The 22,477-nt window shown below is 45.4% G+C and overlaps 1 protein-coding gene and 1 long non-coding RNA gene across 5 annotated transcripts in view; both read right to left on the reverse strand.

Moving 5' to 3' along the window:
* LOC146177673 (uncharacterized) overlaps positions 1 to 22,477 on the reverse strand; it is a 126,661-nt gene that overhangs the window by 84,967 nt on the left and 19,217 nt on the right. The window lies entirely within an intron of this gene.
* LOC146177675 (uncharacterized) lies at positions 8,950 to 13,851 on the reverse strand. The gene is made up of 3 exons (XR_014701060.1): positions 13,519 to 13,851; positions 12,358 to 12,762; positions 8,950 to 11,631 (listed from the first exon to the last, which is right to left on the reverse strand). It is a non-coding gene; the product is annotated as an uncharacterized LOC146177675 (long non-coding RNA).

Raw genomic sequence — 22,477 nt, forward strand, 5'->3', positions numbered from 1 at the left:
CACCAAATAGCCGGTCGTATTTAACTAAATATACATAGCAAAGAATAGGAACCTTGCACGTACCAATGAAAATGCAGTCTTTTTGAGATAAAAGCTATCCTACATTTACCAAAAGTTGAATTAGGGAAAAAGTTATAATTCGAAAAACCGTTACACCCGCAGAATTTTGGAAGACCACCATTCCGAATTCACAGATGAATTCCTCAATCCCCTCGAACAGCTTATCTTGCAGTAGAGAGTGATATAGATATTTCATGGCAATTGACTGTTACTATGCAACGATGACGAGGCTCTTTCACCTTATGCAACACCTCACATCGAACTCTGTATTTGCAGGTATGGCTGCGAAGAATTGGCTTCTTACTGAGATGCGTCTAGGTTTACGATGTCTGTGCGTTACATGTCACTGGGTAGTCAATCTGGAGCGCTGAAATGCGGCGCATCGTTTCTCAATTGAACTGCCTAGTCAAAGAATCGGCAAGATGGACACGCCAGGGCACTAACCTTGTTTGTAAGTTGAATCAGCTAAACATTACAGGCATCCATAAGCCAGTAATCCTTTCGGCCTTCCCATCCATCTTTTCCACCAAGAGCTCGAAGCCGTATTCCTATCTCGGTAGCAGCGAAATAAACAGTATAACCTGATAAAAACCCTACTTTCTTAAACAGATGGGCGACCTCAGCCCCCTTCGCTACACTAGGAACTGCCTGAGAGCGCGTCTACAACCCTGTTACTGACAGTTCTGGCTCTACGGCAAGGTCGAGATTAGCGCATTGTTTTCAATGTCAAGTTATAGTGTGGTACATCAGTGCTCCCTAGCATTATGCCAAGAAATCGCAACGGTACTGCATTGCGAAGACGTCGAAAAGCCGCTGCGCCGCTGGCGGGTGGCACGGTGATGCCAGATATCAAGTTCAGTCATGTTGTATTTGCAAGGATATAGTCGTTGTCATCTCAGAGGTATCGCCAACACGTAATTAGGTCTCAAGCGGTAATACACGTCCATCGCATGTCTTCCGAAGTTAATTTGAAAGCACAGAAATGACACATCGCTTGCAACTAGCATAGGACAGATTTCGTGCAAACATCCGGCACAGCTGGCACGTGCACTTCGTGAAAGGTAACTCGCTGATGCCGGAATATTCCCGTATCAGAGAACTTCTATGTCCTCTCTCGTCTCTGCCTGTCATGTTACTCTTCGAAAAGATACCCAACAAATATTTACACAGACGCACGGCATTTAGAGAGGCACCATAACTTCCCGGAATACATGCATATATATATATATATATATATATATATATATATATATATATATATATATATATATATATATATATATATATATAGGCTACGCTCACCACCTTTCTCAAAAGTGGATGCCATTTCACAGGCTGCAGTATGTGACTACAGGTGCAATATGAAGAAAGCGCTCCAAGGTAGACTTGCTGCTACTAGCATGAGCCTACCGTTCACGGAGCTGCGTTCTGCCCAATCACTACCAATATAGATTCGTGCTCTGACGAATTAGCACCTAGATACAAGATCTCATTAAACATGCCGAAAGCATTATTGTTTCGTCGACGGCGAGTGATCAAAGGCGATTTTGCGAATATCACAACTAATAAGGCCATTTTTGTTCTTGCTGCCCCCCAAATCCTACGAGGTGTTCCGCACAAGAATCCTGAAGCGCATGTGGCTGATATATCTGGCTATTCACGATCGCATATGTCGAACTTAACATGAAACGTGTCAAGATATTTAAGAACTACTCAAGTAGGAAGTCTCATATATGCACCATCTCTGTCAAAGGAATTCCAATAAGTCTCGTTTGAATAACTAGATCCTTTTATATAGTCGGATACGTCATTGCGAAGCGGATAGTCGCAGAGACAGATTACTGCGCGCAATCCCGAATGACATCACTCTTGAAACACAGAGCAACTGCTGCGGCAATACTTTTACTGGAATATATGCTTCTTCGTCACAGCTCTCTAGACGTTGTCACAAAGCATGGGATAATGGTACTTAGATTCGAGCGAGCTCAACCTTGTCTACCGTATCACCGCATTTCTGCTGCTTATCGTTCGCAGACAATGCAGGTAACAGAGCAACAGCTGATCAAAATACTAATGCATATTCATATTTGGATGGAAAACCGAGAAAAAGTACACAGGAAAACGGAAAAAGGAATGCACATCGACCAGCGCTAAGCGCAATATTTTCTTTAAGAAAAACATACTTAATTACGTGTTTATTTATCTATTTATTAATTTAGTCGACACAGTAGTCAAAAACAAAACAACGGAACAGATTTATTGTCCCTTCGTTTACAACACTCGCTCGCACGGCGTACAGAACACACACTGACTAAGGCCTCATTCTCACAGCCGGTGCTCCTCTCCGTCGCGGCGGCATCGGCGGGGGACACCGCACGACGGATGGAGCGGCGCGATGTTCAAACAGAAAGGGGCGCCGGACGCCGTCAAACTTGTTTGGGCGGGGCCTCGCTGCTCACACGCGAGCGTTTTTTTTTTTTCTCCTGCAAGAAAAAAAAAATGCGGAGGGCGGCTGCCCTCCCTGCAGCGGTGGAAGTCGTGTGTTCCGCGTCTGTACAGAAAAAAAAAAAAAAAGAAGCGCGCTGTCTCACGTGCTCTAACAGCAGTTTGGAGCTAGAACGCGTTTTCATCTCAGCTTCGGTAACGGTACAAACACCACGCGTACTGCGCCAAAGCAAAAGAGTATAATTATAGCAACCATGTATTAAACCGCAGAAAATTATGCTCCCTCCAATAACATTATTCTCACAATCAGCGAAATTATTCTTCTCAATCAGCACAATCACAGAAAGCATAATGAACTATTCTATCAATAAAATAATTGTTCGCGACAGCATGGCAATATGGTATTGATACAAGCATTAAAAATCAAGTTAGAATGGCACCGACTGAAATAATATTTCACGCAAATCTGTTGGAAGTCGAGGTTAGCTGTGCTGTCCTGCATATTGCAAAATTAAATAAAATCGGCATTTTTTGTTAGCCTCTTGTGCTTTGGGGCTGGAAGGCATTGCTGTACGCAATTCAGTAGCTGTACGCAACTCCACAGTTTACTGCAAAGCGCCGCGCGTACAGCACGGAAGCAAATCGGTACGAGTATAAGCAGCGAGTACTAAAACGTAGTGTAAATGCACACTAGTTATATTACTTTTGATAAGCAGTTTCGTCACAACTTTCATAAAAGGGGTTCTCTGCCTGGCAGGTAGACTGCGGCCTTTTCTTGAATTTGTTTTTTTCCCCATTGGTATGCTTTTTCTTTATTTCTTTCCTTAGACCTCCTCCCATTCATGATGTTTCCTTGCCGCGCCATTCACCCACTGTTTGCTTTTTTTTTTCTCTTTTCTTTGTTCCGTTTTCTCCTCTGCTCCTTTCCTCACCTCACCCATTACCTCTCTCTTTTCCTTCACCTGTGCTCTGCGGCAGTCATTTTGACCTCTTCGCCTGCCTAGCCAATAGATTTTCCGCCCGGCCGAATCTTTACTGTCCCAAACCTTGTTTGCTACGCCGTACTTGTTTTTGTTTCTGGTTTGTCTATATAATGGATCTTAGCTCAAATTATGAGCCACATGCCAAGCACTTGTTATGCGTTTGGATCGGCTTAGGTTTGCGAGAAAAACTACCCGCTTAACTGCTTGCAACGAGGTATCGTTTGCGTAGCTCCGGAATGGAAGGGAGTGAAATTCCAAATCTACTACTTGAAAATAGTACTGTTACTTCAAAAAACAAACAAAAAAAGAAATCCCCGTCTCTTATATTCCACATTTAGTGTCGCGACTTCTCGCAGCAGTTCGGAGTTGGAACGCCTTCTTATCTCAGCCTCAGTACAAACATAGCGCGTACTGCGAAACAACAAATGGGTACGAATATATATCAAGGCAGTATCCAAGCTCAGCATAAATGCGCACTCCTATAATATTTATAATATTATTCATGGCAGTCAGCGAAATCGAAGAAATCTATAGGTACATATAAATAACTCTGTCATCAATAAAGGAATGGGTCGCCAGAACTTGCAAGATTTCTTTTGATTCAAATATACAACTGAAACATCGTAAAGTTTTGCAGGAGGTCATGTTTATCTGCGACACCGGGTGCATTGAGAAATGAAAAAAAAAAGGAACAGCATTTGTTGTCTGTTGTCAGAGCGCGCTTCGCGGGGCACCAGACAGGAGGGCAACCCCCGCTTTTTTTTTTCTCTCTGTGCTCGCGCACCGCCGTCTGCATGCGAGCCCGCGATGACCGCGCGGCAGCTCCGCCGGCGCTCGCTTGGTCGCGACACGCAAGCCGTGACGTAGAGTCACGTGAGAGAAGCGAGCGCGCTCACTGGACCGTCTTTTGTGGGGCGGAGTCCGACGTACGCCGGACCGGCGGCGCCTTGGAGCGAAACCCCACGGCGCCGGCCACCCGATTTCGGGGAGTACTGGCACCATCAACTCCCCTTCTCGGGCGAGCGCCGGCGCGACGGAGGCGACGGAGGAGAGAAAAACCGGCTGTGAGAATGAGGCCTAAAAGGGTCCGTTTCGGTGGCGGCACGGTCAACTCGGTCCCTCTCGGCACACCCTCTCTAACCAGATGACCGGGGTCGGAATGGCCGAGTAACCCGAGGGCTACTTCGCAGCGCGGAGCAGAGCACCGCCCGTCAAGTCCGAGGCGGGACACCGGAGAGGGTCTGCACGAATTCCGTCCGTGGGCCGAAAGTGCGTGGCGTCTCTGTCGACAACATTCGGCCATCCTTTTCTTTTCAACCGCCCTCGGTTGGAATGGGGTCTTGCGTTTTCTCTTTTTTTTTTCTTACTCGTAGGCCGCTTGGCCCTCATCGCTTGCGGTGGCTTCTGAAGAGGAATCTTCGCTGGCCGCGGTTCCCAATGTGAAGCGCCTCATCCGGTCCGCCGCCACGACGCCTTCGTAGAATCGCCGGGTACGCTGTACTTCGGAGAAGTCTTGCACTTTGTATCGGTCGTTGGGAAGCGTTTCCACGACCATGTAGGGTTCTCTGTACTTTGGGCAGAGCTTGCGCGACTCTCCCGTTGAAACTGGCTCCCTCTCGATCAACACCATGTCGCCTGGTTGGTAACTGGGCGCTGTCTTTCGTCGCTTGCTGAAACTCTCTCTCCGTTTCTTCTGGTCCTGACGAATATCGTCAATTGCCGTCTTCCGTAGCTTAAGTAGGCTGGCGTCAAGCTTCAGTGCGATGGCGTCATCAACTGGGTCTCCTGTCACGTTTCGTGGGTGAAAGTTGAAAAGCAGACTGAATGGCGTCGCTTTCGTAGCTCGATTTACGGCGTTGTTGATTCCCCATTGCACTTGCATTAGAGTTTCGTCCCAGTCCTTTCCGTCGCCTGGTTTTGATAGACTGGCAATGGCGGGCGTTATCATTCGGTTGTACCTGTCGACCTGCCCGTTAGACCTAGGCGTGCCCGTTGTGTTCTTCACGTGAATTATGTTGAGTGACTTGCAGTACTTCTCGAACTGTCGACTGGCGTAAGCGGTTCCCTGGTCGGTGATCAGACTTCGTGGAGCCCCGAAAGTGGCAACAAGGTCTCGGAGAAAACCCTTTGCATAGCTTGACGCAGTGCTTCTCACAGCGCGAATGGTCACAAACTTTGTAAAGCCATCCACTGCCACAATGACGTGCGTATTGCCGCTAGTGCTGCGGATAAATGGGCCCAAGTGATCAATATGGATCGTATCGAATGGCACGGCCACTTTTTCGATGCTGTGCAGCCTTCCCGGCTTCTTTCCGGAAGTAGCTTTTCGATACAAACATTCCAAGTAGCATGAGATGTACCGTTTTACGTAACGTCGCGTCCTTGGGAACCAGTATTTTCTTTCTAGTAAGGTCATGGTTTTGTCAACTGCGAAGTGTCCCACATCGTCGTGACACCGTCTCACAATTTGCCAACGTGCCGCGAACAAGCGCTCCTCACCGTTGTTGGATGATCTCCTGAAAAGCACGCCTTCTACCAGGGCATACTCCATTCTTATGCGGTGCGCTTCTTTCGTCTTCGACGATCCCCTCAAGGTGTCTGCGATAGACTGTAACGTAGAGTCCGTTTTCTGTGCTAGCGTCAACCAGTCGTCGTCGGTGGGTTCCGTTATAAAGACATTAATGCCTCTTGCCACATCAGTCTCTTCAGCTTCTGAGGCAGGCGCCCTGCTGAGGGCATCAACGTGGCTCATTGAAGCTCCCGCGATTGCCTTTGTCGGCTTTTTTTCGTTGCAGCTTACTAAAATGAAGGGTTTAGAATACTCTTCTTCCATGCTCAATGTTCCCCTTGCGATTTTCCGGTTTTGCGCGATGATCAGCGGAGACTCTGAGACATTCGCTACAGGTAGGCATAGCTCGCACCCTTCGTTTTCCCTCAGCACACAGCTTGGTACGTATTGGCCGCGTGGCTCGTGCAGCTTTCCGTGGACGAAGATGTCACTGTGAGTAACGTTGTCGCTGCCCAGTGCAACGAAGCCGACGTAATTCGGAGGTATGACAACAGCCTCCTTTTCCCAAAAGTTCACTCGGCGCGGTGGTAGGGCTGGTACAGCTAAGTTGGCCAGAGTCCCGTCCTCATCCTCCGACTCGTCATGATCCTAGAAAATGCGCACTGTATTTTTGCGGCGCACCACCGTTATGTGCGGCTGTTCGGTAAAGGGTTGCCCGACAAGCAGTGGGACAGCTTGAACATCATCTCGGACAATGTGGATCTGGACGTCGGCTGTAGCCTGATCCACCGTCAATTTTGCTTCAAAACTGCCCATTGGCGTCGTTTTTCCCGATCCGTACCCGCTGATCGTAAAGGGACGGCTTAGAGGTTCGTATGAGAATTTCAACTTTTCTGCTTCGCTCTCCCGCATCGTTATGCATTGGCTTCCCATGTCGACGTATGCCTTAATCTGCCTACCGTTTACGTTGGCACTCATAGAGTACTTCTGATTTGGCACCATGTTGCCCACTGTATTGTTGCTCTCTTGCGCAAGGATAGCTGGGCCCGCTTGCACGATAAAGTCCGCGCTAAGTCAAGACTTAAACAGTGTCTTTAGTAAGACCAGACTTTTTCAAGACCGGAGTTATTCAGGGCTGTCTTAACATACCCATAGAGACAGTGGATACCTAGTTTGAGGACAGCGGGTACCTATACATGGGAAATCTTGGCCCCTGCTTAGGGAACGCGCCGTGGCACCTGACGGTGCTTTCAGTCTGTCACGGCGTGGTGAGGGTGAAAAACGTTATTGAAGAAAAAAAAAAAGAGTGCACGTCAAGGGTCCTTTATCGCCCCAGCCGGCAGAGGACACCACGCTACCGCGCGCACTGGGTTTTGAATCGGCCGAACGCGGACAGCACAGTGGCGCCATCCGGACGACGAAAGCCTGGCTTCGTATGTGGTGGACAATAGCTAGACGCTGATGGTGTTCATAGCAGCTCTACCCTATCCCTTCTCATTTCTCTCTCTCTTTCTCAGTTTCTCTATTTCACCCGGCTAGGGCACATTACTGAGCCCACCCGATACAAAGGGTGCAGCCACAACGCATCATCATCATCATCATCATCATCATCAGCATGAGTGGAATGCCTAGTATGGGAGGCCACTGGACAAAGCTATAACCATTGCCCGTTGGCCAGGGCCAGTTGGGACTCTAGCGATGAGCAGCTAAGCAAGGCCGCCTCCAAAGTCGATTTTTTCTGCATGTCTAATCTCTTAGGGGGCATGATGCGAGCGCACGTTAAAGCGTGCTGCAGTCGTTGCTGTCTAAAACAGAGCTCAACTTCGCATGCATATGACGCGACGTTCACGTCTTAAGCAGCAGAAACCGTAGCCGTCGTGCGTGCTTCATTTGCAATCAGAATGTTCATTCTAGCAATGACAATTAAAATGTTAAGCCGCTAGTTTTTCTCAAGCATTTGCCTCATTTTGATTAACTACCACGTCTTTGCTTGGGTATTTTTTTTCCTCTCATAAAATGCCTACAGGAACGCGCCACGCCCTTCCACAACACGTTTTCGGGATGACTTCAAAAAGCCTCCTAGGGCAGCGGTTATATGCATTTGGGGAGCTTTAATCAACTGCAGTCCTCAAAAGCAAGTATTGTGCTGACGTCAGTGCCGGTTGAATTGCTACTGAGGCGTATTATAGGAATCGACCAGTTACATTTAGACGCTGTCCTAACAGCTATCAAAAGCTAGGAGAGTTGTCTCCCACAATTTTAGAGCACTCTACGCACAGCAGCTACAATTGAGGTTATGTGCGCCGCAAATGTGACCTAAAATCAGGTTGTGACAAAAGATGCCGTATTGGAAGGCTCACAGAATTTCGACCTCTCTAAAGGTCGCTCATTCACGGATCGTGCGTTTTATCTCGACGCAAGATTCACCAATCATGCATTTTATCTTGACGCGAAACTCGAGTCGCTCATTCACCAATATCAATCCAATATTCAATATCATTCCGTTTTTAGAAAACGCCTCACTAGCTGCCACGCTCACACATTCCAATTTTTGGAGCCGTCACCACATCCTTTCTTCGACACGGTTTCCTTACCCACTGCTGGCACAGGCTCGTCGCTCGGAACGTTGCCTGTAAACCTATTTACCAGCGGTATACAAAACGGACCGCAATAGCACTAAAAGAATAACTTGCGCTTAGCAGCGGCACAGGTTGAAACACATGCCTGCAACATCCCTGAATAGAAAACGGGGACGTATTGACGAACTTCAAAATATGCGGTTTTCGTTTTAGAGGGGCTTCGCGAAAAAATCTATACAATTGAAATATGCTTGTTAATCTATCCGTCTTCTGAAAAGTTGATTTGAATTTGTGACTAGTGTAAAAATACCAAATATACCGTTAATTTCTCAATCACCTTACTTTGAAAGCTTCCACGCTTCACAGTGTAAAAATACCAAATATACCGTTAATTTCTCAATCACCTTACTTTGAAAGCTTCCACGCTTCACCGTGATCGCGTGGACCATGCAGTGAAGTATTCTCAAAACGCGACGGGGCCGTTTCGTAAAGAGGGCCATTGCGACGGTGTGCCCAATAAAGCGCTTTACGAAAACCGATAATAACGTCGTTCTCAATACGCTTTCATTTAAAAAGCAGACAAAATCGCGCAAGTGCACGTCAGGTACAAATGGTTTCTGTCAATTTATTCAGGCCCCTTAAATAAATAATGCTTTCTTATAAAGCGCAGATTTTTCTGGATCCTTAAAGGCTGATATAGGTATATGGAAGTTCACTGCATTCTGCCACGATATGACAGCTCCCACTAGTTTTATGCAGGGCCTTATTGAAAAAAAAATTGTATGTCCAAAGCTGTGTAACATTTGTAATGTACTTTTAGTTTCGGTGTATGCCTATGCACAATATCAGTCATGTGCAAATGTTAGGCAAAAATGACAAAATTTTATTTCTATTATATTTTATTATTTTTGCACCAGTTTGTAGAATATTTATTCTAATGCATTCTTCCCCACAAATGTACTCGATTTGTATATCAAAATGTCAGTACTCCACACCCCACTTTCTGAAACATAAATGAACACAAATATGTTACAGTATTGTTGACAAATACAGCTGTTCATATGACTACAGCAGTTGCCACCATGACAGTAATGTGGTATACTTGTGCAACCACACCATTTGCTCTCACCGTTTTTTCCTGCAGATAAACAAAAACGACCAGGTACTTTTCTTCCAGTCATATAATTTTGGCCTGTTCTGGGTGTTGGATGTGCACAGGTTACGAGTGGTATTGCAACCATATACCGATATGCAAGATCAGTAGCCCTTGAGGTGATTTAATGCAAGCATGTGACCAGCACCAGCACGACATTGAGCAAAGTCATTTGCATATACTATTCTCGCAGCATACAATTGAGGAAATGATGGCCCACATTGGCAAGAAATATTATCATACAAGCAAAACAACATATACTTGAGAAAAGTACAAAATGACAGTTGTAGATGCCTTACACACACCAGACATGCTGATATTTGTTCTGCTGGTCACGCTACATAGTGAGCAGCAGAGAATAAATAACAAACAACAGTTTGTAATGGTTACAGGTATTGGTCTCAAAGGGTGGAATTAATACTTTTGAAGCACTTGCAAGAGTATAATGCAGAAAAGTTTAGTTGACATAAAAACTTGACACAACAAAACATGCACATGATTTGAATCATGGTGGGTGAGGAGTGCTACAAAAGGCTATAAACATTCTAATACAAGGTTAACCAAAATGTTGTTGAATATTGTACCTGCAAATAATAAGACAGTTTTCTGTGGCCCTATATATACTCTTCAGTTGTCGGAACTGTAATTGCAATGTAAGCACTGCCAATAATACAGGTGTGATCACTGAAAGTTGATGGCAAAATTACTCGTTACACTTTGAGCAGGTAGTTCGCATTTTATTTTTATGCCCCATGGCTCGTCCGAGCATTGCTGCCATGGATGCCATCCGAGACAATTTATACAAAATCTGGGGCTGTGAACACCTACCACAATATGGTAGCCCGCGCTTCTACTTTTGCATACATTCACCAAGTCTCCCAGAGTTTACCATTGCACTCTGATGCCATGCAAGTATTTGACAAAATGGCAATCTCTGAGTGATGGAAAAACATATTGCATGTTTAACAATTTACTGCACAGACTGTAACAAAATATATATTGTAGGTATTAAAATAACAAATTCCCAGCTTAAAAACATATGTGTAATCTGTTAAGTACCATACTTTACCACACTGAACCTACTCTTGGTGTAACCGATGTTAAGGTTACGCTTGGTTTCATTTATTGGGCTTAACATCCCACAGTGACTCAAGCTATGAGAGATGCAGTAGTGGAGAGGTAGGAAAATTTCGACCACCTCGGATCTTTTAACAATCACTGACATTGCACAGCAGACGGGCGCCTATGTTTTTGTCTCCATCGAAATGTGGCCACCATAGCCAGGATTCAATCCTTCATCTTCGGGTGCAGTAGTTGAGCACCCTAACCACTGTAACTCCACTGCAGGTAGACATTAAGCTTAGTGCTCAAATATAATCTCCTGTTTACATGTCTCGAATTGGACGTTACAACCAAAATGAAGTAAAAAGATGTTTATGCTCCATATGTTATGCTCTATATGTACTGCAATGTTAAACAGCTCAACAGCAAATACTTCAATGCACACTCTTGCGTAGGCTTCAGGATGTCAATACAAGACTGACGAAGCACATAGTGAAATAAGCACATTTGCATAGTTATCCGGTCATGAGAAGTCACCCAGTGAAAACATTAAACTCAGTGACTAGCACAGGCATAATTCATTTCACATAACTGTACTTAAAGCAGGAGAAATCTTGCTGCACCATGCCTTTGCGCAGCATAAATCTATAACCCCAGTGAGGATAAGCATGTACAGACACTTCATCTTGCACTTCCATTTGCTTGCCTATGCTGCACGCATACTCCTGGGACACGTTGTGGAGTTAGCACCTCGTCATGATGCTGGTCCACACATGGTCCAGTGACATGTGCTGCTGATCGTGGAGGGAATGGAAGCAGCGTTTCAGCTGCCCTATTGTCCTACAAAAAAAAAAAAAAAACCATCGTGAGTGGGCTATGCAATGCCACTATAAAGTTGGTGACGCGCGTAACGCAAGTTGCTGCAGTAAAAGTGAATGCATATGCAGAATAATAAAAATTTTCTCTCCATCATGATGCATTTTAAATAACGCCACATCTGCTCTGAGTAACCTGTGGTTTATGGAACTGACAGCTTCTTAATATGCTGTACATGGAATGTATGTTTTGAGCATTCGTTCTTCCAGGCTATCACACAACCTGTAAACGTGTCCGGTGAAATGTAATGCAGTAAATACCTTTGCATCATTAATGAATGGAAATATTTCGATACCTTCATTTAAGGAAATATATAACGTGCTCAAATGACAAAATAATGCTATGATTTTTGAACAAATCTAGTTGCTAAGTAAATATTGATATGTGAGTTGCTAAGTAAATATTGATATGTGTCATTCAACAAATATAACTTGACTGACATCCAACCATAATTTGTTTGTTTGCTGAAAAGCTTCCCCCCCCCCCCACAGGCTTGGCCAAAGTTATTTGACTGCAGTGTTATTTAACTAGTAAACAAATGCGACATCAAAGTTAATTTCTTTCAGCATACATTGTTCGCTCAACAACACTTGCAACTGTACCAAGCTGTTCGAACAACACGGACATCCACAACCGGTCAGTGTCCGGGATACCATGCAATCCAATATTTAGAATGTGCTGCGCACCTACCTTTCAATCACTGCTCTGGTGGTGCCGTGAGCTGCACTGTATTGCTTTTTGCCACACATGTCCGCATTCTGGAGCCAAAGTCTGCATGGATAGCCACTGCAGCAGGATGCCGGTGTAAGTGCCCGGTTTGAAGAGCTGAGCGAGGGCGCTGTGTGTGAGCACTCGTGCGTCATATGTGCCACCGGGCCACTTTGCGACCACATCGAGGATCTGGCACTTGCTGTCCACCGCAAGCTGCACGAAGATGGAGTGGTAGAAATGCCTATTTATATGTACGCTCCCTCGTACAGCTCATGGGCCTGGATCTTGACATGAGTGGCATCGATGGCGCCCACGATGCCAGGGAAACATCCAGCAGCACAGAAGTCGCTCATGCAGCCCGGCAGCTCATCCTGGGATGGCCAGCTGTAAAGCAGGAAACCTGTATCATTTCTGGTGCGCATATTCATCAGTTACAGTTGCAGGTAATCATGTGGTGGCACAAAACCGAGATTGAATTCCACGCTGATGCTATTGCGTAGCAAGACATGTCGTCCCTTACTCCATCGGTGACGTGCCGATGAGGCTCTGAAGAGGATGCAGTGCAGAGCACATGCCCTAAGTGTCCAAGGCCAGCTGCCGAGATGGATCTTCACCACATTTTATGGACATGCCCAGGAATGCAGCCGTCAAGAATAAGACGACTACAAGAAGTTGGATCGGCTGTCGGCTACACAGGAGGAACATTTACACTTGTGGCTAATGGACAAATTAAGAGCCGGAGCTTGCTCCGATTCCTTGAATAAAATAGACTGCATGATTCCCTTTAAGTTAAAAGACAGCCTCATTCTATGCCACATGGCAAGCCTTGAAAAAAAAAGCAGAAAAAAAAACTTGTCGTAGACCCTGTATGATGCAAACCCCGTCAAGGTGCGCAATCGGTACCGTTGTGCTCGATCAAGGCAATAAACGCTTATGACCGTAATAGGTGAAAAAAATAAACGTTCCTGAAAATATTGCTTCGCTGTTGCTAACGTCCGCTATGGGCCCTGTATATCACAACAACCGCTAAATAAAGGTACACGATTTAAGCACTTTCTTCTATTTCTTCCTGCCTTGACTCTACTGGTCAAGAAACATCACAATAGGCAAAATGGGTGAAATGACAACGGCGGCTCTTACCGTGTCCAGGCTGCGGCGTTCCGTTTCAGTGCGACAACGACTCTTCTTACTGCTCGGCTTGCCGTCGACTCGTCCACGCCGACCGGTTCACTAGCCTTTATGAGAAAGCCACCGGTAGCAAAAACTTCAACGCCAGAAGCACCAGGCAGTATGAAGTTACCGCATGACTGCGATGAGTCGGGCTCGGTTAACGGATGCTGACCCTGCCGAAGCGAGATCGCAGCTGCAGCTCAAACTCGCAGGGATATTTCCTGTCCCTGAAAGCACGTTCACGACACAAGTGGAGATCTGCAACGGGCAGCACGCGATACTGACGCTCCGCAGGTATTCGACGAACGAGAAAACGTGAGCGAACGCACACCACGCCGATCAACACACAACGAGTGACCATCTATTTAGTTTTACGGCCTCCCAAAACATGACGACGGGATTTAGTGCAGTTTCAGTTATTTTGTTAAGCTGCCGAGAAGCGGCGCGCACATCCTTATTTGACAAAACAACGCAAGAAAGGCAAGGGTTTAAAACAAAAACAAAAACGCGTATATGAGCGTCAAGCCAAGCGCTACTTCTAAGGCATTGCCACCTCTCGGTGAAATATTGCGGCAAACGTCGTGACTGTCCAGCTCGTTCATAGGCTTTGTGCAGGCATCAAGTCTATCTCGGTTGGCTCTCTATGTCCCTATGGCCAGCGTTCTTAGCTTAGATTTCCCTACGGCTTAAGTCGCTTGCACAAAACTTTCAGTGCGCGTTTAAGACTGCGGTTAAGACGGAGCTTAAAGACAGCGTTCAGGCAGTCTTAACTGCGAACTTTATTAAGATTCAAAATGGCTGCAGTGCGGCTGCTACGGCTGGATACACATGATAGACCCCTTCGAGCGTGGAAAACGTGCAACTAAGTTTTTCTGTACCCCTTCGTGTTGATGCAGAGGTGACACGCGTCCTCTCGGAGTTGTTTAGTGACTGGGAACTTGTGTCGACGTTCTTCCGTTGCTCTTTGGACTGCCATGCGAGTCGCGCTGGCTTCGTCGGCTTGAGGTGAGCTTGAACATTTTCGCCATTCTTTTGCGCGGGTGCTTTGCTATGATACGTCTCTCGTGTATTAAACGGTGAATGCAGTAAAAAAAAATAATAATAGTACGCGAAACGTAGTGATGCTGTTCATCACCGTTTTGTTTGTGCTATGATACCGGGCGATGCAGAATAATTGATGGTGCGTTTCCGAACCCATTTCTTGGTTGCCGTATTTGTCGTCGTAGTTGTTGCGACGCACATATTTCTTTTTTTTCGTTTCCCCTGTTGTGTGTACTGGCACCGTATATCCCACGGGGGCCTTTAGTGGTGTGACTATACGGCTAAACGCGGCACGAGCTGCCGGTTTCGAACCTCGCATGAGTCTCGCTTGCTAATCGCCTCTTTCTTTCCGCTCAGTGTGTAAAATGGGGCGTGCAGCTCAAATATGCGTTCGTACCGCTACATGTAGGTTCCATATCAAGAGCAATTGAAACATGTGTCACAAGTGAAACACGTACGTCTTCTTTCCAGCCGTCATTCTCCGGAGGATGGGCCTGGCGTGAATACATCAAAGCTTTGGGAGGCTTTCAACGTGTCGTGGGCGCCATCCATTGCACTCTCTTCAAGATCCTAGTGCTGGGCTGCATCTGAGAGCGTGCACAAACCAACTGATCGTCTTCGCATTAGTGCTTCAGTGATTTTGCGCTGTTCAAACAGCACTTGTTCTGCCATCTCAGGTAGCAGCTCGCAAGTAGCTCGTTGATGGTTGGATGTTTATACGTCCCCGCTGCTTTTGGTGTCAACGCTGCGTGCTTATTGTGTGAAGCCCTTCACAGCATCACCAGAAGTGAGACCAGCTGCAGATCGTTTTGATTGCTCATGTGTGCTTGGTGTCAGCACTATGTGTTCAGTGTGTGCAACTTGGATGTTCACAGTGCCGCTAGAGAAGTGAGACCCGTTGCACCTGTGCTGTTGGTGTCAGCCTTGTCAGCTTTGTGTGGTGCCGAAACAATCAGTGTCAACACATGTGAAGCTGCAGCTGCCAATGGACTTCTAACATATCTAGCAAACCTTAAAAGTTGCTGTATCAGGCTCCAGCATATTTAAGCACTCACTTTTGTGGAGGCAATTGGTGGAGTCCTGACCGGCCTGCTTTTAAAGTGTGATTCACAAGAATGCAGATGTTGGCAAAGTGTTTATGCAATTAAAAAGGCAATTGCATTCATTTATAGCAAAGTATCAATACACTGTTTAAAATGTATTACTGCATATGCAACTTTTGGAACGCTTTCATTATCCCACAGAGTTCACATACTCAGACTCCTGTATCCAATGTGAGCAATGTGTTTTGAATACTGATACTACCTGTTGCTGCAGGCAGGTACGTTATGTGTTTGCCAAGAATGTGAGAGATGTTTCCAACTCCCTTGTATATTCTGTCCCATGTCTCGAAGACCTTTTTCTCAGGCTGTATTACCACGATAAAACTGTGCTGTAGCAAAATCCAGCTCTGAACCAAGGCTTGTCCTTTATGCATTACTTATTTATGTATTATGTTACTGTGAAAGCTACTGTGGCAATCAGCAAAAGACGCTAAAGACGCAGGCACAAAAGTTAAACTTATCCGTGACAAACTGAGAGTAAATGGTGTAGCCTATACCTGGAACATGGAAACTAACAGTCGTGTTAAGCTGAGCAGCACTTGCGGCAGCTCATGCGATAATGACCATTGACAAATATTCAATAAGGGACTCAATCTGCTAAATGTTAATGCCCGCAGTATTGTTTATAAGCCTGAACTATTCGAATTTTTGTCAGTGTTGCACGAACCGCACTTAATTGCTGGCACAGAGACTTAGTTGCACTACGACGTGCAGAACGCTGAAAACCGTCTCATCTTTATTTGCCGTTGGCTCAGGCTTTTTCAGATAGTAGCATCACAATATTTTACATGACAAACTACAATCCTTCAACATTCAACCCTTTAAGGCTCATGATCTTTTTAAATTGCTTAGTTTTTCTTTAGGTTATTGAGCAGGCTGAGTGCATGGAAACAATGTGCACAACAGGCTATTTTGCTAAGATTCTGCATCATGATATATTAATTGTATACATTTCCTTGTGGTTGTGCTATGCCGCACTTCACTTCCAAATGGTCATCATTGAAATATTCATGGGAATCACAAAAGGCCAAGAATTGAGTGTAATGATTGCAATATGCCAAGTTTGAAAGCATTTTGTTTCAACACATTCCTGCTTACAAAAATTTAAATATTTCAGCAGAGAAATAGCTCGATTATGGTACAGCAGAACAAAATTGCATACTGTTCTTCACGTCAGCTCTATAAGTGCAGTATCGTCACTTGTCTAGCATCTTAATCTTTGCTTTTGCTGTTAAGTGAAAGCCTCCTACAAAGCCTCCAGGCATGAGGTTTTCAGTGGTTTTCAGCCTCCAGGCAGAGGTTTTCAATACCTTTAATGATTACAGCAGACAAAGTAGGTCACGGTCACAACACCCAGCACCAGTAAATGGTTGTTGACATATTTATGCACTCTCCTTCGTACCTGATTTCATAAGGGACGTTAAATACCGTTAATGAAAGTATGTTCTTTGTCCTCGCTAATATCCGAACACTGTGATTCTTTAACTGCATGTGCACCAGCAGCTCATATTGACAATGGTTAACCTATTATTTGAAAGTAGATGGGATGCTACAATTTTAATGGGGTGTTTGGCTGGGTTTAAATGAAACTTCAGGGGAAAAAAAAAGGGGGGGGGGGGACATGCCCACCAATATGGTATACAGAGAAATACCGTAAAGCAGTCTTTTAGGCCCCCTTCTTTTTATTCTCTACAGTAATGATCTTGTTTCCATAGATTCATCTGCAAAACACATTTACGCTGATGATACAAGTCTGTTTTTCTCTGTCACTCGGGCATAGAGCTATCCAGTCGGGCTAACATAACCTTGGAAAAAAAACTGAACACTGAGCGTGTCAAAACAGTCTAAAACTCACTGACAATAAAACAAAAGCAGTTCTCTTCCATCCCACAAATAAAGCAATCGAGCTCTATCAATACACTCAGTGGCACTAAAACAGAAATTGCTCTCTGTGAAAACGTTAGGCGTGTACTTCTCAGGGCACATGACATGGGAAGTTCACATAGAATATTTAGTCAACAAACTACCACACACAATAGGTTCTCTACGCAGACATTTCCCAGTATTTCCACTTACCATTAACATTATGCTTTATAATTCACTCTTTTCGTCAGTTCTGAACTACTCCTTGCTAGTATGGGCAACAACAACAGCAGAAAAACGTACAATAAGAAATATTGCTAAAGCTTCTTACCTCGAACATACAGGACCAATATTTAAGCAGCTAAAAATGGGTAAAGTAACATCTTTGTATACCTACAGGCTTTTGTGATTATATAAACACGACATCAATAAAAAGGACAACACACTAACACTCATAGCAGCGCTTCAAGACAACACACACATACGACACCCGTAACCCGGAGCATTGGCACGTTACAGCATGCCGGACGAACTATGTCAAGCAGATGCTTCGCTTCAGGCTTTCTACCATATTAAATCAATAATTCCCTTATAGTGGTCAAGATTTCTCTCTTCCTTCCATTAAATTAATCCGTAAAATGTTCTATGAATACATATTTTTAAATTAAGTGTTCTATTGTGCAGCATGTCTCTGTATTATTTTCATGTATTTTTCCTAATTTACCTTGTGCTTTTTTGTAATCTAATTATTTCTCCATTCATTATTTATTCATTGTGTAAGCGTGACTTCTCTGCTGTTAAATGCCATCACATACAGGGGCAGCCGGGGCGTCAAGCTGCTCTTCGAAGCAGCTTTTTAGTGGCTGCTCCTTTCCTTGTATTAAAGGAAAAATAAAGCATATTATAATATTATTATTATTAAATTGCTGTTTTGTATTTCACAATGTGATGCATAGTGCACTGAATTTTTCAAGAGGTACCTGTGTAACATTTAGAATATTACAATGCAATTTTTATTAAATACATTAAATATTAAATAAAATTACATAAACATGCAACATTCCTATTCAGTGGTCCTTGTTTGGAAATGCTGACAGTTATTATTAAGACTGTTGGGAGGGGGGGGGGGGGGTCACTGATTTCAGTCTACTGCATGTTTCCTTTTTTCAGCCGTTCTATGAACACCTTTGCCGATGTCATTGTGCAGGTGCATGCAAAATGTTTTCAGCCAGCAGCAAGAGACTCATGCTAGTTGGTCACTGTCTAATAAGGCCAGTGCCCAGCAAGCATTTGCATGCCTGTTGCTTATGAGTTTTTTGTTGTTGTTTTTTTTCAAGAATAATTTTTCTCAGTAATTTCCTCTTGCAAAATAAACTGTTTCCTTCGTTAGTTGCCTTGTTTTCAGCCTCAATAATTTCTCATTACCAAGCCTTTGTGTTGTTCCTAGGCCCTAAATTACATTATTCACATCACAGCTTGCAGCTCGGCGGCCTATGGGTACTAATGTTGTCTCAGCACAACGCAGTGGCCCAGTTTATGGAACTTGACTGCTAGATTTGGAGAACCCTACTTCGATTCTGCCTTGGTGTCTGCGTTTTGATGGTGACTAAACACAAAGCTGGCCGTGCACTGGGCAATCTCAGTGTATGTTAAAAAAAAGGCACAGTAAGCTTGTGCACATCCCGACTATGACATTGCTTAAAACTTGACATGCTAAATCCTGTAAACAAAAAAAAATCATGTTCTCAAAACGTATGGGCAGAGGATGTACAGACAGCACTAAATGGGTGCTTGAATGAAGACATAGTCGATTTGTTAATTTTCAGTAGGTGAGCGGCGGACCGGTCACCGGGAAGTGTCTGTCATATGAGAACAGGTGAAAGGAAAAATGATAGTGGTATTATTAGAGGTTATGACTTGTGATGACCCACATGTGTACCGACGACCTGTAATTGCAATTGATTAGAAATGAATAAAATGACTTGTAATGACCAAATGTCTAGCAATGACTTGTTACGACTACAATTGATGCATGAGTGCTTGGTATTCCAGCCAAGCGGCAACAAGTCCTGTCATTGACACCGCTTAGTAAGAGTCGCTTAAGCACTTGATGTTTTATGTGCATGCGCTGTTATGTGTATGCACGTGTATGCCCTATTCACAAATGTGGAGCACCACCAAATCGTCAGACAGCTGTTCCGATTTTTGAAGACATGTGCCACGCAAAAAGTCCTGTCTGTCAAGCTTACTATATTTAATCAACATCAAGCAACACAGGTAATGAATATACCCCTTGTTAGCTATCAAACTAGACTGTTTTCTGCAGTGCAACACACCATACCGCAATCCCTATTATGTCAAAAGGTAAAAATACGGCCAGCAAAAACAAAGATAATAGCAAGGTTGAGTCTTTCCCAATCTTCATACAAAGAACATATCTGTACTAAAGCGGGGGGAAAAATGGTAGCACATCTGTGGCGCACATTGCAAAAATAAAGGAATAAAATAAAATGCTGCGATAGCAGCAACTAGTGAAAACGTGGTCTGTGCGTGTCTCTTCCCGATTTTTCCTCACATCCAACTTCATAAAACCTTTCTTGCCATTTGTGCGTTAATTGCAGCGCGAATGTTACTGCAATTCACGCCAATCGCAGCCCAAATGCTTTGTGAACACAAACACGACCCAAGGACGAAAGTTTGTGCTGATCACCGGTCGTTTACAGTACGGAGACAGTAAAATGGAGGCATGTAGAGAGCACAGCATTGCATTAAAGCCACCGATGACCACAGACGTGACACAGGCGTGATCACGCGCACAACTCATCACCTTGCCACGAGACGTATGCACACGGTGCAGAGCACGCACACATAAGCGCGCACACACACATACGTCGAATAAAATTACACATCACAGCATGCGCGTTGGACGCGGAAGCTCTTCGGCCATCACCGGAGACGCACTTAGTCACAAGGACGATTTTATCGCACATTCTATTTTTTTCTTTCTTTTCACTGAACGCTCACTGGTTAACGATGTGCTTGGCTGCCTTACTGCGCCGCGAAAGGGGCCCAAATGCTTCGTACGCTTGCAGCCGGATGCCGAAACGCAGAACCAGTGATTTCAACAGTTGCAGAGAAATAGACTGCTGTAGAACGAATGCTGACAGAGGAAAAAACGAACTAGTGAGCGCACAGGCCAAACAGCAAAACACCCGACTGCAATCTTCGTTGCTCACTTCGGCTCGGCCCGTGTTCACCAGAGTAGCTTCCACGAACACCCTCAGCAACCACGTTGGCCATTTTACCTCATGACACAATCTTTAGCCGCAAAAAAGCAACGGCACGGATCTAGCACAACGCAAGAATGGCAATGTTTACATCTCAAAGCTGGGACGGGGCCAGCATGTCCCTGCTTTCCCCTGTTTCGCTACTTAGGTACCTGCCGTCCTTGTGTCTTAGCTAAGACGGCACTAGAGTCGTAATCTTGCAAGCGACTTATTCAAGTCAAGACTGAAGTCCAGTCTTGGCTCCAGTCTTAAGCAGCCATGCTAGCGGCCTATCCTTAAGACTCCAGTTAAGTCTGGACTTAGCTAAGACAGTCTTAAGATCGTTTGTGCAAGCGGGCCCTGGTTTCGTCCCGTTGATAGTTGTCGAGACTTTCTTTGAATAACAATCTTTGGTCTCCTGGCCCGATTTTCCACAATTTGCGCATCGCGGTTTGCGTTGAGGTTTTGGGCATGCTACCGAAAATGTCCGTATAAAGAGCAATTAAAACAAAGGGGCTCGCCTTTTTCATTGTATTTACGCCCGGATGCCTTTGCCGATTCACCTCCGGTGTGAGGTGGACGTTGAGCAGTTGCCGCTACGCAGTCGTTGCCCTCTTGGACGCGGTGTGAACGTCGAGCTTTTAACGGCTGATAGAGCGTCTTAGGTCTTGTCTGCTTCATGATGTCCGTTCTGTCGCAGAGCCGTTTCATCCACTGGAGCAACTCATCTCGGCTTGCGTAGTCTCGAACGCTGAGGGTCCGCACCAGATCTTCGTCGTTGAGTCCAATGATGACGTACTCGATACAAGCCGCTTCACCGATGTTGCAGCGCCTTGCTTTGGCCAGCTTGTCGTAGAAGTACGCTTCAACACTTTCGTGTCGCTCCTTCTTTCTCGATTCCATGTCTCGGAATGCATCGTTGAAAACTGGATGCCGAAGGAAACGCGCCCTCTTCATTTCAGCTTTCCAGTCGGCCCAAGTTCGTTGGACATCTGTGAGCCCATCATACCACGTTTTTGCGACGCCCTGGAGCTTCGTGAGGGCAAAGCAAGTGGCCTGCTGGTGGCTCTAACTGTAGGCTGCAGCCAGATTTTCCACTTTGTTGAGCCACGTCTCGACCGTTGTCTGATCGTGCAAAGATGGGTCGAATATTGACACCAGTTATGCGCTCGCCATGGCCAATCGTCTATCCGCGACGCCCGATGCACCTGCCGACGGGTGGTGTGGTGGCGATTGAGTCGATTGCAATAGCTGGGCTGCTCCCTGCACTGCCTCTCGTAACGCCGTCTGGATCGCCGCCAGCATCAGCGCCTGGAAGTCGAAGGCACTTGGGAACGGGCACTGCTTCGTTGGGGCTGTCCATGTCGTGGCTGCTTGCCGTTGTAGCGTTCATGGATCCCCTTTCGACGCTGGGCTGCGTCTCGCCTTCGTTCTGTACGCTCTCGTTCGTCGAGTGAGCCGGTCGCGATACCTCGCCCTCGGGTCCTCCATTCGTTGTCTTCGAACGTAGTGCCATCGTGGCTTTTCGTGGTCGAATAACTTCAGAGGCACTCGTTGAGGAAGGTAACTGGTTGCAATCCCACTTCTGAGAAAAGTTCTGTAGTCGACACAGTAGTGAAAAATAAAACAACGGAGCAGATGTATTGTCCCTTCGTT

Source organism: Amblyomma maculatum, chromosome 10 (assembly GCF_055883805.1).
Source record: "Amblyomma maculatum isolate TAMU_Amacu chromosome 10, ASM5588380v1, whole genome shotgun sequence".
Taxonomy (NCBI): Eukaryota; Metazoa; Arthropoda; class Arachnida; order Ixodida; family Ixodidae; genus Amblyomma; species Amblyomma maculatum.